The sequence below is a fragment of the Orbicella franksi genome, chromosome 4 (assembly GCF_964199315.1).
Source record: "Orbicella franksi chromosome 4, jaOrbFran1.1, whole genome shotgun sequence".
NCBI classification, from domain to species: Eukaryota; Metazoa; Cnidaria; class Anthozoa; order Scleractinia; family Merulinidae; genus Orbicella; species Orbicella franksi.
The window spans coordinates 28,265,769-28,285,040 of record NC_138148.1 but is presented as its reverse complement, the minus strand read 5'-3'; positions in this window follow the sequence as shown (position 1 = coordinate 28,285,040).

Here is a 19,272-nt window from a genome sequence, read left to right as displayed (position 1 = left end):
ATCATACAGCAGAGATCATTGAAACTTGGTAGCCAGTTATAGTTCTACAGGCAACACATTAATATGGCTATAAAAAATATGTTCCCAATTGGCAACTCAATCTTTTCCAGTCCCCTCTAACCCAATTTTAATAATGCAGTGATTTTCAGCTTGAAAAACATTAATCAAGGCCATGACTTCGACCTTACTATTTAATAGGCTTGCTGAATCATGCAGATGAAGCACCATTGGCAAATATCAAAATGGAACTCCAAAGGTGGCCAGAAAAGCCTAGAATATCAGGGAAGGTCTGAAATGCAGTCTGTTGCCATGGTAACAAAACTGTCAAGCTCATATTATGTAGCACATCTGCAAATTGCATCGTAATAGCACTGTCCCCACTGGAGCCATGGTTCAGTAGTTTACTTGGACAATAAATTTCATAACTTTCCTGGGGGACTGGATGATTTAAGCAAAGGTGAAATTATAGCCTGAAAAAAAATTAGGTGTGAACTGGATTCCAACCCATGACTTCTGTGATACCGGTGCGATAACTTAATTAAAGTTCTATGCTACAACATACCAAACTGCTAATTTATCATGAAGTAACACAGCTAAAGGAAAGTTGTCAAGATATCAACTTTTTTGTGAATTCTAAAAGATCAATACAAGTCTTCTAAATTTAAGATTATTATACCTAACAAAAGACATACAGTAGGACACTGCACTGTGTGCTGTCTCTACACACTCTTCCAGGCAGGATAGTAATACATATACATGTATTTTTTTTTCTTGGAATATACTGTTACTGCATGGTCATACAAGAGGTACTAGTTGCTGCTGAGTAGTCTTAAAGTAAGTGTGAACTACGTAAGTGTGACAAAATATCATGTATATTAAATCCGCACCAGTTCAGTACAATTTAATACTTAATTTTAATCAGCTACAAAAAAAAAATTATTGTTAGCACCTGATATTACATGTACTTTGTGAAGGCTTCTGGAGGGGTTATACTTTTATAAAGTACCTAGCAGCAAGTACTATTTTGATTTAATAAAGCAAGACTATAGTAACTGCTAAGAAAATGTGTTTGGTACATCCCAGAAAAATTGGATGGGGGTCAGTGCCACCCTCTTCACAAAAGTTGAACCTTTAACCTATTTATGAACATAATCTGCGATTTTCCCTACCCCATTTATGACTGTTGCGACTGCTACAGTTGCCCTAAACATAAGTTTTGAAGGACTTTTGTTGATGGTCTTATCGATAATGATGAAAATTGAGGTAGCTTATCCTAAAAAACATAACAAATTAAAGACTAGAGGGCAAAAGCCTTACCCTAGAGTATTTACGACCAAAACGGCTGAATAACCATACCCTTTGGGGCTGCACATAGCTATATATAGCACATAGAGAAGAGTTCCCCCCCCCCTCCTCCCGCTGGAGCAGGAATCAAAATATTATTGCATTGATGACATAATAAAGATAAAATCTCAAAATAATCAAGAGTTACATGTATGCATGGGACTTCACTATCAAAATGATGCCTGCTGCTTACTGTACATGTAAATTGTTCAGTTCCAGAAAATATCCATACTCCCCCCACAGAAGGGATTGGAATTTCCTGAGGGGTGGGGGGGTTCTATAAGACCAAAAAATTTAAAGAAACGTATGAAGCTCAATAGGAATTTCCAGAGGGGTGGGGGGGGGGGGGGGGGGCTCAGAAAAATTCCCTTCCGTGGGGGAGGTATGGATATTTTCTGGAACTACACATTGCATAAATTACTCCTACAATGTGCCAGAATTCTGTTAATCTGGTCACCAACAGGCCACAAAAATCTGACTGTATAATAAGAAAATGACTGACTGAGCTTTTGTTTGAGCCAGAATAGAGTGGCCATAATAACAAGGTGGCTGTGTTAAAGGGGGTGGCTGTAAGGTGAGGTACATTCCACAGTAGTGATAAAGATGACACTCTCAAACACCAGTACCCATAAAGATTTTGGACAGTACATTTCGCATAATCAGTTGGAAGAGGAAGAGGGAAAATGGAAATAAAATAGAATGGCTCTTGTGTGCCAGAGACAACCCTTTCCCTGAGTTACCCTGGCGGACCTAACTTTTCACTTATTTCTTTGCAAAATTCAATCAACTGTTTACACGAGGATCACGAACCAGACTTGGGGGCGAGGCAATTCAGGTGAGCGAGTTGACTTGCCTTGGCAGGTAAAGTAACCAACAACTTTTCTTTGAGTATACGTAAACACTTTGGCTCGCCTAACTGGAACAACTCTCAGCATGGCGAGTGTCACATAATGTCTAGATTTAAGATTTAAAGCAGCAATTTGTATCAAAGAACAGAAAATTAACTCAGCAAAACCCACTGTGATCAAATGACTGAGGGAAATTTAAACAAAGAGGGATAGTTGCACATTTGATTATTTAATAAGAGTTACGAATAATCATGCAGGGTCAAAAAAAAAATCATGCAGGGTCAACTTTTACTCGGCCTACAGGGGCTACATTTTCACATACAAACACTTGATAAAGTTGGCTCAGGGGGAGGGTTATCTCGGGTACCTGAGACCATATAAATGGGACCTGTGTTGCCTCAAAGAACACCCCCACGATTTTCAAAGGGGAAGGTCCTTAAACAGGACCTTAACTTAGGGCAGCTTCAATGGCAGATTCCCCCTGATGGCCTGGATTTGAATAATTGATTTAATTACTTTTAAAGAGGACTAGAACTTAAAAATCTTGCTCGAATTTCGATCCAGCGAGACATAAGCTTCCATGCCGTGAATCAAGTTTTTACTGGGCGTTTTAAAAGCACTCACCAGAGAAAGAGACTGATGACCCCAAAGTACCAATATATATGTACTGTATCTTACTGAAAACAACAATCTTCAATGAGAGATGTGGGAATGTGGGATACTGACCTTCAGCATGCGATCCAGCTTGTCTCTTCTACCAATACACGTGAGCCAAGAGCAACAAAAGCTCTGGTGACAGCGACTTTCGGAGCTAAACGGCTTCTGTTAATTATGTTCCCGTAGTACACAGTGCAAACTATGGCCAGCAATACTTCATCCAGGTTGTTGGTAACATTATAGGCTATTGGACTTATTGTTATCACTAAATCACGAACAACAAGAACCAAAAGTCGGAACAACACCAGTTTTTCAAATGTGTAAAATTCGCCTGACGATGACCAAAGGCTCTCCGTTATTTTGCTTCAAAACAATAATAAACTTTTCTCTTTTCCCGAAATTTTTGCTTAAAAAGTCGAAGTAATGTGTCTGCAACATCTTTCCGTCCTCAATATAAAATGAAACGAAACTGATGGTTTACAAATAGAGGGAAATCGTGAGTAATCGAAACGCCATTTTCTCGCTTTGTGAAACGAACCGCGAAGCGCAGTTTAAACCGGATGTGACGTCATTTTTTGTTGGATGATGCCTATACGAAAATTTCAGGAGTCTTCTGCCCCGCCCCTGCTAAAACACAATAAGGTAAGATATATCTGGCTCTATGTAAGAATCAACGGACGTAGCAGAAAGCTTACGACAAACGGAATGTACATTTCTGGTGTCAAGTTTAAAGAACTTCGCTCTAATATTTATAGAGATATTTTACTGTTTTAGTTTAACTATTTATGACGTCACGACATTCCTAGTGACATAATACAAAAACATAAATATTTCTAAAACGAAGTAGGATATTTCAAAAAGGAAAACGCCACTCTTCTTAATTTTTAAAGGCCTTTAAAAGCAATTATTCTGTACTTCATAGGCACTTTAAAGTATATCCTGTAACTGAGTTAATCCCGCCAAACCTCTTGCGGCCTATTCCAAGGTATATAAAGCGTTATCTCTTGAGCAACTCCTTTATTTTTAACGCTTTATCGCAATGCCTACCACTTGGCCGATTTTGGTCACTCCAGTGGCCATAGATTGAAAACGTGACAGAAAATTGGCGTTACTTTTGATTCTCACCAAATTTGGACAGTGGGATGATCTCATCATTAGCCAATAACAGGCCATTTTTCAGCTCTTTTCGTCATATCCCCCCCTCGGGAGATTTTTGGCAAGTTAGCTAATTAAGTATGCAAGCCAACGTAATGGCGGACGCTCTCGGCGAAATGTATATTTGCTCAAAATTGGGGCAAAATCTTTCGGAGATGGAAGTCAGGACATTTGTAAGGATACAGAAAGTAATTCGGGACCAGTTGCTGGCTTCTAAGGCTGAATTTATCCAGAGGGAAGCTGTATTTTCGTTTTCGTGCCGAAAGCCACGCGGTGAAATATTATCGGCTTGTTATGCTGTCCTGTTCTGTTTTTTCTCTTGGTCTTTTTTCTAGCCTGCCGAGGCCATTCTTTCGTCTAAATCAGTTGAAAAAAGTTCGAAAATGATGTTCCCATTCAAGTTTAAGCTCTCAGGTGATAATTCTGGAGTTTTTTGGCCGAAACGTCGGCTTTGTTATGTCCGTGTTTTTCGGTTGCTATGGGCGACCGTAGCGCCCTTTGTTAGGTCAAGTCTGAGAAGTGAGGTCGCAAAAAAAATTCTAATTAATTCTGGTTTTGTTCGATTTCGCTGAAATTTTAACATGATAAAGCTGGATTGTTAAGGAATAGATTTACCTTCTACCGATGTGTGGTAGCTATTAACACTAAAGTGATATATCGCTTCAAAATCAGGGTTTTGAAGATACTTTTTTTGCAACGTGTGGGTTCGGCGTGAATTTGTAATCGCAGGATTTTGTTGACCCCAAAGGAAAAAATATCCCGAAAAGGTCATTTCATCGACGATTCAAACGAATATAAATATGTATATGTTCCGAGCTAACTTTCTGGTGAAAAAATATAATTTTTGACGCGCGCTGGGTTTTTAATTTTTTTCCCGCGAAACACAGGGTAATTGTCACTAAAAATCAAAGAAACGTGGCCACGGTCGAAAAGTCGATTTCGCTCATACTTTGCCAGTTTGAAGGCCTAGGCAAGTTACTGAAGGAAATCAAGTTAGTTTTTTTGAAATATCCAATATATAACGAGAGAAATTCCCGAAAAACGGTTATTGTACCGAAAGCTCAAATTTCACTTCGCGATAATCCGAAATTTTACAATTTCCAGCTTCTTGCTATACAGACGTTTACATCGCTGTGAAATCAAGATATGTTCATTTCTTGTGTTTTTCCGGGTGAACTGAGCCCTGATTAAGTAGACACACTTTTCTAATTAAAACAAAACTCAAAAATTATGCATATTCAGTGAGGAAAAATGCTGTTCGGTAGCGCTTCAAATCGTCTGATATTCTAGCCAAAGACAGCTTTTCTCAAAATTAAATGACGTGGTTTTACCCGGGGAAAATCCGAGTTGTGTCTCATAGATATCTTAGATTCTGCTAGTAGAATTCCAAAGTTTGAAGAAGTGAAATTAAAGGAGAAAAATATAAATGATATTGCACCGCCGCAATGGCCGCAGGATATTGCGACTAACACATGAAAAAAGGACGAAATGCAAATGAAAGAACGGGAGGTTCTGAAAACGCTCGAGCATCTCGGTATGCTGCCTACCTTTTCAAAAGTAATGTTGTTAGATTAGACGGAAGTGACATTGTCGGCATAAACAACCCACACCTGGAGACGTTTGCAATGTGGAATAATGCGCAGGGTGAACCAGACGAAACCTAAGTAATCTCAAGTGAGGAGCTATTGGAATTAGACAATGGAGTATTGATGGAAACACTGGACCAGCCGACTGATCAACACCGTAGTGCGTGCTTTGCTGGATCTTGCAGCAGCAGCCCCTCTAAAAAATGATGTCGAAGGAGGGGATGACGAGGATGTGCTCTTTACAGAAAGAAAACATGTAAGTATCAGAATGTTCCATTTATAGTCAAACCAAGTGAAGCGTACCCCTCAAGATTACATTAATGAATTGATTATTTGAATATTGAACCCTCTAGTCGTTTCAAGAATGCAATAATCAATTGATTATTTGAACATTGAACTCGCTAGTCATTTCAAAAATCAATATTAAATTGATTTTTATGAACATTAAACCCATTAGCCGAATTCTTGGAACTACTAGTGGGTTCAATTTTCCAATAATCAATTCATTATTGCATTCTTAAAATGACTAGCGGGTTCCATATTCAAAATAATCAATTCATTAACGTAATCTTGAGGGGTACGCTTCACTTGGTTTGACTGTAAGGCTCCTAAAAAAACAAATTGGATTAGATGCTACTTCCCTTCATGCAACCTTGGGTACCACGAACAATGTCTTTCTTTCCATTTCAAATCTGAACAAAGCAGAGAAAATTACAACTTCACTTGCCCAAGGCATAAAGGGTTAGGGTAAGGGTTAGGGTTAGATCATAGATCGTCAATTCCACGATACAGCAGCCGCAGCCTATGCTGTCGTTTCTGTCTGCTTAGTATATATTGAAAAAGCTGAAGACGTTTAGTTCTTTTGCATGAACATGAAGGCAACCACATAAGGTTTTAATGTAGTATTTCTTGAGTTCTCTAACAAACAGACAGTGTGACATGTAACATTCTATTAGCTTTTAGTAAGGCATACCTTTATGTCAGTAGTATATACACAACTGAAAATAGTGTATAATATACATGAGACTGCCTTGAACTATGCAATAAAATATTTTTTTCTGATAAAAATAATGAATGCTTGGGTGTTAATATTTTGCCTCAAATCACTGGAAATTGTGTCTCCGAGCTTATCAGCTCCGGCGGGTGCTAACAAAAGGGAGACAACTACTTGAAATCTTACTGAAAGCACTGCCCTGGCCCAAGGTCAAAAACCTATCCATTTTACAGTGTTTTTAACAGGAATGGCTTTCCTTTCATATACGTGTAGCTTCTGGCCTGAAACCCCTTTCACAAACCTAATGTGGCCCAGTAGATCTTATTTCTGGGATGAATAATCAAAATTATTAATGTTTGAAATTCCCGCCCTGTTTTAACGTGACAGGGATGTATTACATTAAAAAATTATTATAAGACTTAAAAAGTCTTGTAATACCTCCAGCCTGAAAAAAAGTGCACCTTTAGTCAATTGTAGGAAGAAGTCCCCCAGCTTGGTGCAATACAATAATAAGGATACTACATATTGTAGTGCATGCAAGTAAAATAACAATAATTTTCTTTCTTGGAAACAAAAATCACGGTGTTTTATTCCTATATACCTTGGTAATTGTTTGTGCTAGTCTCACTAGCAATGCAGCAATATTCAAACGGATTGCAGATATGTTTTTGCTAATAGATTTTTGCAACGATTACAGAACATACTTATGTTGACAAGTATCAAACATTCTCTTCTCCATAATTCAAGCTTTGATGTCAATTTGTTTAAATCTTCCATTTCTTGGAGCAAAAAAAAAAATCTACATCACCAGCCACCCTGCGTCCGGCTTTTTTACACAATTGGACAGCATATCTTTCTCGCAAACAAATAGATCTACACAGTCTCTTGGACTTAATTTGTTCATCCATCACTAAAATATTGCAGTGTATATTTACTCATTCGTACATGTAGGTTGCCTTGCATATCATCCGTGAAGAAATTTTCACTCTGGTCGAACTGCATGGAATACAGAAGAAATGTAGTGTGAACGACAACAAAACTAAAAGATAAGGCAATTCGAAATTTTTTTCACCTAAGTATTTAAAGACAAGCTTACAAATTTCGAGCTTGCGATACTAACACAGGCAGAATTTCGGGTCTGCTAAATCTGCGAGCCAGCGAGCCATGCAAGCCACGGTGCGAGCCACGGTGCGAGCCATTTTTGCGAGTATTTTTTTTTCTTCAATTGGTCTGGGAGGTCGTCAACTTTTCACCAGGAAACATAGATCTCGCGCCCGACCATCACTAAACTATCGCTATAAACCGCCCGCCCGCCATCTTGAAAGCGGAGATGACGCTGGGGACGAGTATAAACGGTACAACCTCGCTCCCAGGGTACTCTCTCTTTCCGGGCCTGGGAAATTAATTTTAGATTTAGCTACAAAAGTTCCTACAATTGAAATATTCCCAAAAGAAAATCTTAATCTCACTTCGGCTACCAGAACTATTACTGGTGCGGCAAATATGAAAAATGCTCTAAACATCTGCACATCGTGCCAAGTCTTGCGTCATATTAATGGCTACCCTGAGTGTGATGAATTTTTTTCTTTGTTTCATATTTTTGTTGTTTGGAGAAAATTTTGTGTATTCAAATCGCCCAAAATCCGCAAAAAATAAAAACAATGCGTCAAAAATTAATTAGGGTTCAGGACTGAAGTAAAGACAATTTTCTGAGAGAAACGTACGGCTCCACCGCCCCACCGCTACTCGAACGGGTAAATGAATGGTATCCATTGGCACCTATCATTCATTGATATCCACGTTGAAAATCGTTCAAGAAAAAAGAGAACAGTACTTCAGGGCAACTCCGTGTATAGGCGTCAAGAATGGTGAGTGAATCGCGTAATTTTAACAGGTTCGCTCTTTAGTGAATCAGAGTTACCAAAACTTTGTCGGTTGGCTGAGTGCTACATGTGGTTGTCTCTTCCCTTAGAATTTAATATTGCAAGAATTTAATATTGCGATCTTATTCATCTTGTTCCGTTGCTCTTGTTCTTGTTCTCATGTGAATATAAATGTAACAAATAAAAACTCTTGACATTTTTACTAGGGCTCGCATGACTCGCATGACTCGCATGGCTCGCATGGCTCGCACGGCTCGCCCTTTGGCTCGCATGGCTCGCTGGCTCGCAGGTTTATAAAACTCCAGAATTTCAGTCATTGTGTGCGTACAAAATAAAACAATAAAGAAACAATGAAACCAAAACCTGACAAGAATTTACGCTTACCTTAGACTACACAACGAGAGAAAGCGAGTGGAAACCATCAAATTCTCTTGCCAAGAAAAAAAGCTAATCACGATCTCACTTTCTGGCTTGGTCTTCCCGGGTGTCGTGTATCAATTCTTTGACCTTACCGACCGTGCTGATGTGGACGACTTCAATCTTCGAGGTGTTCGACAAACTCGCTCCCAGGCTCTCGATTTATCGGGCAAAAATGTACGCCTTTCTAGTCCCCTCTCGTCAAAGAACCGTCCTGAAGACGATTGAACACTCTTGGACAAAAACAATACTTAGCAGGGGAGATAGGAGAAAATTGTTTAATCCAGGTTTAGACGTCTAATGAATAAATTAATTAGAATCGAGTGAGTGAGTGAGTGAGTTGAGTGAGTGAGTGAGCGCCATCCGACTGCCTCCTAAGCTCATGGATGTTACATAACATCCATGAGCAAAAACGGTCACATTGGTGAAATGAAACACACTTAGGAAAAAGAAAAGTGGGTCACACTTGTAAAAAAGGGAAACGCACCTGGAAAAAAGGGTCACATTTGGAAAAATAGGTAATACTTGGAAAAATGGATCACACTTAGAAACGTGGGTCACACTTGAAACAAAAAATCACAAGTAAAAAGAGGGGGCCACACTTGCCAAAATAGGTTACACTTATAAAAGGGAGTTAAACTTGACAAAAGGGCTGAAATTCCAAAAATGGGTCACACATGGAAAAATGGGTCAAACTTAGAAAAATTGGTCACTCTTACAAAAACAGTCAGACTTATACAAAATGGGACAGAAAATGGGTCACACGTGGAAATTGGGTCACACTTGGAAAAAAAGGGTCACACTTGGAAGTAAGGGTCACACTTGTAAAAATGGTCACACTTGGAAATGTAGGTCACACTTGGAAGAAAGGGTCTCACTTAAAAAACGGTTCACACTTGGAAAAATGGGTCACACTTGAAAACGTGGGTCACACTTTGTACATTGGGTAACGCTTGGATAAATGGGTCACTTTTACAAAAAGGGTCAGAGTTGTAAAATGGGACACACTTGAAAAAAAAGGGTCAAACTTCGAAAAATGGGTCACACTTGAAAAAATGGGTCGCACTTGGAAAAATGCGTCACACTTCAAAAAAAGGTCTCACTGCGAAAAATGGGTCACCCTTGGAAAAATGGGTAACACTTTGAAAAACGGGTCACACTTGAAAAAAGGGTCACACTTGTAAAAATGGGTCAAACTTGTAAAAATAAGACATACTTGGAAAAAAGAGTCATACATGGAAAAATGGGTCACACTTGTGAAAATGGGACATACTTGGAAGAAAGAGTCACAATTGGAAAAATGGGTTGCACTTGGAAGAGTGGGTCACAGTTGTAAAAATGGTTCCACATGGAAAAACAGGTCACACTTGAACCGACGGGACGCACGGGGCTTCTACTGTAAGTATCGCAGAGAAATGGTAGGAAATTTTCTTAGCATTCCTTACATACTCTCGCTAGGGATCTTCGTCTTGCGGCCAGGGAAGGCGTCATAATCTGTCTCAGTGACATGCCGATGATATTATTAAATAAAAAATAAACCAGAAAGGGCCGATGGAATACGAGACAAGCTTTAAAATGAAGTCACGATATTAACAGTGCCTTAAAAGTAAATAGTGCGTTCGAGTCATCCCCGATGCTTTCAAATGATGGCGGACCTCACCGACGCCAATAATCTGGAACAAAACAAGGTCACTATATATCGGATCACGTCTAAACACACGTGAAGAAAGACATGGGCAGAAAAAAAAACGTTAGCGGACAAAACCGGGGAATGCCGATAAATCAAGTAATCTCGCAATGATAAACGAATTACACAACATGAACCTTCCTCTGCTTCTCCCCCTGAACCAAGTTCAAATCTACGAACTGAACTTAAAGATACCAAAGTGCCTACGAATGGATGTTGAGCGCGGCGAGCAGACGTAGATGTCTTGTTTACCCAGTGAAAGCCATCACAATAAACTCTGAGCTTGCATCGAGATGCTTGTCCGGGCGTAAAGGAGCGTTTGATTAGTTAATCTAAAACAGATCTTAAGGAATAAAAACCCAGATGATCTGGAATACTTGTCTGAGTATGTCGTTGGCAGTGGGAGCCACGTGCAGTATTATTATGTTCGGCAACTGAAAGTCATTGTGTAGAAAATATCGCACAATTACACAGCCGAGGGCAAAAAAAAAGGCGAGGAGAAACTTAGTGCATGGAGCTAAGATAGATTGTCAGTGCTTTAGGTGACCATGCACGGCTACCAATGGCTCGTACACGCAACGAATCGTAAAAGTCCGTAAGTAACGACCTACGAAAGAAGTGAGCCCACCCCCCATCCCCTGAAAATAGAGGAACTAAGGTTCAAAAGTATAATTATTTTTCCAATCAATAACCTGAATAACGTACGATAAACTGATGACGATTCAACTAGGGAAGGTATAGCTTATTCCAGGAGGCGTCATGAAGCGCCCTGGTAAAACAAACCCCGCAATATTTTCATCAATGAACAAGAAGGTACTAACAGGGCCTTTTCTTCAAATTGAAACTACTAAAATTGACAACTTCGCATCATTTTTAACCCTTTGAATACCAATTAGGCATATATGCGTAATTAATGGTGGTGCTCTTTGTACCACTTGTGACGTCATCAATTTAAATGCTATCCGATATTATAATAATAATAATAATAATACTTTATTAAAATACAGAGTACAAAGAGTATTCTTGATAAGCAGATAGTAGTAATGGGCTAGGCCTTTCCGTACAATGGTCAGGTTTAGATATCGACGACGTTCCGACGTCGCAAATCGAAAAACAACGTTATCAGTTTTGGTGCAAAAAAGGGGGTAAAATGGTTCACTACGCCTCTGATTGATCAAGGTCCATTTCTAGGCTTCGCCCGTAATTAACATCCAACTTTTCACGGCAGCCAGAAAGAACATGCAACGGAAAAGGTAGCCAGAGTAAAACGGCCGAGAAAAAAAGAAAGGAAAGGGGCAACAAACAAAATTGAGAACGGCTAATGCAAAAAAAAAAAATAATAAAATAAATAAAAGAAAAGAAAATAAAAGGTCCAAATTTTGGCCTATGCGCATCCCCGGAATTGAAATATTGCTCAATCTTGTACCTAATCCTCGAGAAATCTCTCTTTTTGGTAAAAAAAAGCTTTCTTAGCAAAACGTAGGCTTATTTAGCGTCATGGCAGCCCAAAACCCTGACTAAAAGGTTTAAAACGGTATTTTTTGGCGAAAGTTTCGTATTCAAAGGGTTACCAGGAACGCATAAAAAGAACGTTTAATCATATTGAAATTAAAAACACGACCAGAGCAGTTAAATATTTATAAAGCAGACTAACGTAGCAGTGCATCATGAACAGTAAAAATAGTTTAAGGTATCTTACATCACAGTCTACATATAAAGTGCCCACCCACGTGCCAGCAACATAAATTTGAACTGAAGCGAACAATTTCGAAACGATTCATAAGAACTCAGTGTTTTTTGACGAATTACACCCACAGCCTTAGACGAATACAGCCCTGTTCTCATAGCATTAAAAAAAAAAAAAAAAAAACACCGGGAAGAGATACTTACAGTAGAAGTCATTCGCGTCCCCTCATGGGGTGACAGATTCGATTCTCGCCCCTATCAACTTTCTTTTCTCTCGTAAGTTCTCGCCCGTTTAGAGATGCGCCACACTCGCGTTTTAGGTGCGGGTATCCCAACCAATGCTTACCTAACTTTTTTAAGATGCTACTTTTAGCCCCCCCCCCTCCCCCCCCCTCCCAAATCTACACACGTGTATTTCACTTGTGGAAGTCTATTGATTTGGACAGTACTTTGGTAAGAGATTCTCGTCTATATCAACTTTCTTTTCTCTCGTAAGTTCTCGCGCGTTAAGAGATGGACCACACTTGCGGTTTTGGTGTCGGGATCTTAAACTATGCTTACTGGACTTTTTGAAGACGCTAGATTTGGCCCTTTCTCAAATCTACATACGTGTATCTCACTTGTGAAAGTCTGTTGCTTTGGACAATACCTGGGTTAAAGATTTTCGCCCATCTTTTTTTCACTCGTGTGTTTTCGCGCGTTTAGTAATGCGGCAAACTCGCGTTTTTGGTGCGGGGATCCCAAACTATGCGTACAAGGCTCTTTAAAAATGCTAGTTTTGGCCCTCCACCAAATCTACACAAACGTATTTCACTTGTGGAAGTCTATTGATTTCAACAGTGCTTAGGTTGGAGATTCTCACCCGTGTCAACATTCTTTTCTCTCGTAAGTTCTGGCGCGTTTGGAGACGCGCCACACTCGCGTTTTAGGTGCGGGAATCCCAACCAGTGCTTACCTAACTTTTTAAAGGTGCAAGTTTCAGCCCTCCCCCAAATCTACACACGTGTATTTCACTTGTCTTGTGGGAGTCTATCGATTTGGACAGTGTTTGGGTGAGAGATTCTCGCCCATATCAACTTTCTTTTCTCTCGTAAGTTCTCGCGCGTTTAGAGATGCGCCACACTCGCGTTTTCGGTGCGGGAATCCCAACTAATGCTCACCTAACTTTTTAAAGATGCTACTTTTAGCCCTCCCCCAAATCTACACACGTGTATTTCACTTGTGGAAGTCTATCGATTTGGACAGTGCTTGGGTGAGAGATTCTCGCCCATATCAACTTTCTTCTCTCTAGTAAGTTCTCACGACTTGTTAAAGATGCTAAATTTAGTCCTCCCGTAAATCTACACACGTGTATTTTACTTCTGGAAGTCTATCGATTTGGACAGTGCTTGGGTGAGAGATTCTCGCCGCTATCAACTTTCTTTTCTCTCGTAAGTTCTGGAGCGTTTAGAGATGCGCCTAACTCGCGTTTTAGGTGCGGGGATCCCAACCAATGCTTCCCTAACTTTTTAAAGATGCTACTCTTAGCCCTCCCCCAAATCTTCACGCGTGTGTTTCACTTGTGGAAGTCTTTTGATTTGGACAGTACTTGGGTAAGAGATTCTCGCCTATATCAACTTTCTTTTCGCTAGTAAGTTCCGCGCGTTTAGAGATGCGGACACCAAAATATCAAGTGTGGCTCATCTCTAAACGTTCGAAAACAAGCGACAGAAAAAAAAAAATAAATGGGCGAGAATCTCCAACCCAAGCATTATCCAAAGCGACAGATAACCACAAATAAAATACACGTGTCTAGATTTGAGAAAAGGCTAAATCTAGCATCTTTAAAAAGTCCAGTAAACATAGTTTGAAATCCCGACACCAAAACCGCGAGTGGGGCGCTTCTCTAAACGCGCGAGAACGTACTAGAGAAAAGAAAGTTGATATGGGCGAGAATCTCTCACCCAAACATTGTCCAAAATCGATAGACTTCCACAAGTGAAATACACGTGTGTAGATTTGGGAAAGGGCTAAAAGAAGCTTCTTTAAAAAGTTAGGTAAGCATTGGTTGGGCATCTCGCACCTAAAACGCGAGTGTGGTGCATCTCTAAATGCGCTAAGACTTACGAGAGAAAAGAAACTGTATATGGGCGAGAATCTCTTACCCAAGTACTGTCCAAATCGCTAAACTTCCACAAGTGAAATCAACGTGTGTAGATTTGGGGGAGGGCTAAAAGTAGCATCTTTAAAAAGTTAGGTAAGAACTGGTTGGGATCCCCGCGCCTAAAACGCGAGTGTGGCGCATGTCTAAACGCGCGAGAAGTTACGAGGAAAAAGAAAGTTGATTTGGGCGAGAATCTCCAACCTAAGCACTGTCCAAATCGATAGACTTCCACAAGTGAAATACATTTCTCTAGATTTGGTGGAGGGCCAAAACTAGCATAGTTTGGGATCCTCATACCCAAAACGCGAATGTGCCGCATCGCTAAGCGCGCGAAAACACGCGAGTAAAAACAAGATATAAATGGGCGAGAATCTTAAAACCAGGCATTGTACAAAGCGACAGACTTCCACAAGTGAAATACACGTGTGTAGATTTAAGAAAGGGCCAAATATAGCATCTTTAAAAAGTCCAGTAAGCATAGTTTAAGATCACGATACCAAAATAACGAATGTGGCGCATTTCTAAACGCGCGAAAACACGTACGAGAAAAAATATAAATGGGAGAGAATCTCCATCCCAAGAATTGTCCAAAGCGACAGCCTTCCATAAGTGAAATACACGTGTGCAGATTTGGGTGAGGGCCAAATCTAGCATTTTTAAATAGCCCCGTAAGAATACTTTGGGTCACAATTAGAAAAGCAGGTCACGCGTGGAAAAATGGATCACACTTGGAGAAAATTTCACACTTGAAAAAAATCGGTCACACTTGGAAGAAAGGGACACACTTGTAAAAATGGTCACACTTGTAAAAACTATCACACTCGGAAAAATTGGTCGCACTTGGAGAGAAGGATCACACTTGTAAAAATGGGTCACACATAGAAAAATGGGTCACACTTGGAAGAAAGGGTCACCCATGAAAAAATGGGTTACACTGCGAAAAATGGGTCACACTTAGAAAAAAGGGTTACAAATGGAAGAAAGGGTCACAATTTAAAAATGGGCCACCATTGAAGAAATTGGTCAACGTGGAAAAATAGGTCACATGAGAAAAAAAGGTCACACTTGAAAAAATCCGTAAACTTAGAAAAAAAGGGTCACACTTGTAAAAGTTGTCCCACTTGGAAAAATGGGTCACACTTTTAAAAATGGTAAAATTTGGAAAAATGAATTACACTTAGAAAAGTGGGTCACACTTGGAAAATTGGGTTACACTTGAATAAAAGGGTCAACCTTCCCGGAAAATGGGTCACACTTGGAAAAATAGATAACACTTGGAAAAATGGATCACACTTTGAAACATAGGTCACACTTATAAAAATGGGTAACACTTGGAAAAACGGATCACTTTTGAAAAAAAGAGTCACCGTTGGAAAAAAGGTCAAACTTGGAACAAGAGGTCACACCTGGAAAAAGGGTCACACTTGGAAAATGGGCCACACTTGATAAAGTGGGCCACACTTGGAAAAAAAGGGACACACCTGAAAAAAAGGGTCAAACACGGAAAAATGGGTCACACTTAGAAAAATGGTTTACACTTAGAAAAATGGGTCACACTTGGAAAAACGGGTCACACTTGGAAAAAAGGGTCTTACTTGGAAAAATGGTCAAACTTGGAACAATGGGTCACACAAAGTGTCACATGGATCACAGTTGGAAAAATGGGCCACACTTGGAAAAAAGGGGAACACACTTCGAAATAAGGCTTAAACTTGGAAAAATCGTTAAACTTGGAAAACACGGTTGCACTTTTAAAAATGGGTGGCACTTGGGAAAATGGGTCACACTTGGAAAAGTGGGTGACATTCGGAAAAATGGGTCACACTTGGAAAAGTGAGTGACATCCAGAAAAATGGGTCACACTTGGATTAAAGGTCACAGTTGAAGAAAAGTGTCAAACTTGGAAAAATAGGCGACACTTTGAAAAATGGGCCACACTTGGAAAAATGGGTCACACATTTTGAAAATTGGGTCACACTTTAAAAAACTCGGTCACACTCGGAAAAAAAGAGGGTCACACTTGCAAAAATGGGTCACACTTGGAAAAAGGTGGGTGTTTCTTGGACACAAATAATTGTGTTCATTGGTTATGTTAAAAACAGCACTAAAAAACTGGTGTTCACATGGACCTTGGAACAATACTCAAGAAAAATTCCCTGCTCAAAATGACATGATTAATTTAGATTAGGTTTGAGCAGTAGGGGTTTATTGAAAACAATAGAGCAGAAGAGAAACTACTAATGTAATAATTATAATAATAGATTAATATTTTAAGAGGAGGCCTCCAATCACCTAGAGGTGGTTTTCAGGAGTGTCCTCCGATATAAAAGTCTAAAACGTACATTAAATGTCTAACATACAGAAGTAATAAAAGCTAAAAACGTGAGACTAAAACTAAGGTTTAAAACTAGAACTAGGATTAAAAATACTACTATTAACTGAGGTTATAAAAATGGTTAATTAAGTAAAATGGTTAAGTATCAAAATGACTAAAACTAAGTTTTAGTCATTCTGATAAGAAGAACTATTGACTTTGTCCGTGATTGGTCCCTCAGGCGATGTACAGTCGGCTCCTGATATCTCGAACCTTCAAGGAAAATTGAAAAACGTTCGAGTTATTGGAAGTTAAAGTTATCGGGAGTCGAGAACAAAGGGCCGAAAATAAGAAAAAAACAGTGTTTACCATATTTCTGCTTTTGTGTGTCTATTCATACAGTGTTAAGTTTAATCAAATTGAATTATATACGTAACGTGAAACAGAACAAAGCAAAGCAAAGCAACAGGAGATCGGAAGTCCATTCACTGCGAACTTTGCGGGTTTCAAAAGAAGCAACGTCGGGCCACTGCCACAGAGTTCATGGACCGTTCATGCGACCAGTAGTTTCAATGTTTTGCCGGGAATACAGTACTGATTGTTTTGAGCTGTCACATATTGACCAACATGCATATGGTTCGAGTTATTAAAGGTGAAATGATACGGGGAGGGGGGGAACGGGGGGTACTTCCAGTAAAGTTGAGTGAGGGTGTACGGCGCACGTTCCAAAACCCTCACCCTGGTTATGACCAATATTTGCGTTTTTCCCACCCTATTTATGAGCTGACCAAAAATAACTTTAAAAATTTGAGGCTTTTTGTGAGCAGGTTGGTTTTCCACCCCAAGAAGCGAAGCGAAGGTTGGAGTCTTCGCAGGACCGGGTTCACTTTCGACGGCGAGAAATCTCGTGAAGATAGATAGATCACTTTATTTATGCACGGTAAATTCCACTCAGTTGTATACAAGCAAAAATATCTACAAATGTATAAATTAAACAATATAATCATTATAAAAGTAATTACAAAGAATAAATGCCTAATCTAAGCAAACTGACCCAATCTAAACGAACTGAGCTAACTACCTATTTCAATAGCCTGAAATGATTGAAAACAAAAGTACTTCTTTTCAGGGACGCCGTGTCGTTAATTCACTCAAAACTGAAGTTACTTAATGTGTTAGATATTGTAATATCAGTTGGAAGGCTAGTCCACAACGCGGCACCGCTATAAGAGAAACTTTTACGAACATAATCGGTGCGAGGTTGAGGAACTCCCAGCCTCATTTCGCTATTTCTTAATCTATAACTAGTTGTATAATTACGAAAGATGAATTTATTTGATAAATAATCAGGTGTTTCTCCATTTAAAGCTTTGAACATCATACTGGCTTTGGTAAAAAGCCTCTGATTCCTTAGGTTTTTCCAATTAAGTCTACGAAACAGGTCTGTAGCACTAGAATCATAAGGGGCAGACAACAATATACGGGCATCACGGTTTTGCAGCTTCTGAAGTTTTTCGGCGAGACGGGCTTATGCTGCAGGATCCCCATACTAAGCTGCAGTAGTCAAACTGGGGCTTAACCAAACCATTGAAGATGTTCAAAAGAGTGTAGAATGGTACGAAATTTCTGATGCGCTTAATTAAGCCTAAAGCTGAAGAAATTTTCTTACAAACACTTTCAATGTGGGTATTCTAGCTTAAGTTTTCATCAATGTATACACCGAGAGATTTTGTTAAAGACACCTGCTCAATGGGAAAATTATTAATGGTAAGAGACGGATTGTCTGACAAGTAAACTCGCCTTTGCCTTCAGGTTAATATTAAGAATTCGGTCTTAGTCAGGTTCAATGTGACCTTATTAGAAGACAACCAGGTATTTACAGATTTTAAATCTTTGTTAAGACAGTCATTAATTTCGTTTAAATCTTTGCCCGCGTAAGTAATACTGGTATCGTCAGCGTACATTCGAGGATGGGAAAAATTAAGGCACTGCGGTAAATCATTAATATAGACTAAGAATAAGAGCGGGCCTAGAATCGTGCCTTTTCAGTAATTCTGCCCGTGGTAGCAAAAGTTTTTGAGCGGATAATCTAGGATCAAATGTATGTCTATCTTACGAAAAATAATCTTCTTTCCAAACATCAGTCCGGTTTCTCTGCAGTTCACTCGACGGTTACGGCTCTACTCGAGGCAACCGATAGCTGGGCTCTTAATATTGACCGTACGTGGATTGATCAGTGCCGTTGTTTTCTTAGATTTAAAGAAGGCATTTGACACAGTCGACCATGAGATTCTCTTATTCAAGCGTCGTTCGTACGGACTTCGTGGACTTGCTTTGCGTTTGTTTCGCTCCTATTTAGAAGACCGAACACAAACCTGCCAAATCGATTGTTCAAAATCAACGTGAAAGTTAGGCCACGGTGATTTTTCTGCCAGAAACGACTTCGCCGATAAATTAGCTACTTTACCCTTTTTTTCTCGTCTCTGAATTCCGATATTTGAGGCCTCAAATCGCCGATATAAAGTGCGCTATTCAACCACGCGACAACCCGCGGCCGG